Source organism: Octopus bimaculoides, chromosome 4 (assembly GCF_001194135.2).
Source record: "Octopus bimaculoides isolate UCB-OBI-ISO-001 chromosome 4, ASM119413v2, whole genome shotgun sequence".
NCBI lineage: Eukaryota > Metazoa > Mollusca > Cephalopoda > Octopoda > Octopodidae > Octopus > Octopus bimaculoides.
This window is the reverse complement of record NC_068984.1, coordinates 96939859-96940451: the sequence shown is the minus strand read 5'-3', so window position 1 is coordinate 96940451 and position 593 is coordinate 96939859.

Sequence of the window (593 nt, the reverse complement as noted above, 5' to 3'; positions counted from 1 at the left end):
ATGCAGAAGTGAAGATTTTGGCCAAGGTCTTAGCGAAAAAGTTGGCGCGTGTCGCAAATGGTATAGTCGGGGAGGCACAGACATGTGCCATCCCAGGCAGAACCATTCAGGATACCCTTCCATCTTATTCGCTATACCATAGAGAGGGTTGGTAATAAATCTGGCAAAGGTAGGGCATTGGTACTTTTGGACTAGTCTAAAGTTTTTGATAGGGTTAACCATCGATTCCTGGCGACTGTGCTTGCGCGGTTCGGCCTGGGCCTTGGCTTCCTCAGGTGGTTTATCGCTTTGTACCACAACATTGACTCGATAGTTCGGGTGAACGGTTTCCTTTCGAAGCCGTTCTGCATCAGTCGCTCGGTTCGTCAAGGATGTCCGCTCTCACCGCTTTTGTTTGTGGTGGCTCTCAAGCCCCTACTGCGAAGGTTGAGTGGCATTCCGGGAGAATCAGGTCTAACCTCAGTAGCACGCCTACGTGAAGTGGGTAAGACTATTGAGGCTTACGAGGAGGTGGCAGGAGCAAAGATTAACCGGGAAAAGTCGGTCGGCTTGCAGCTCGGCACCTAGGTTGGCAAGTCGATGCCTTCAGACAG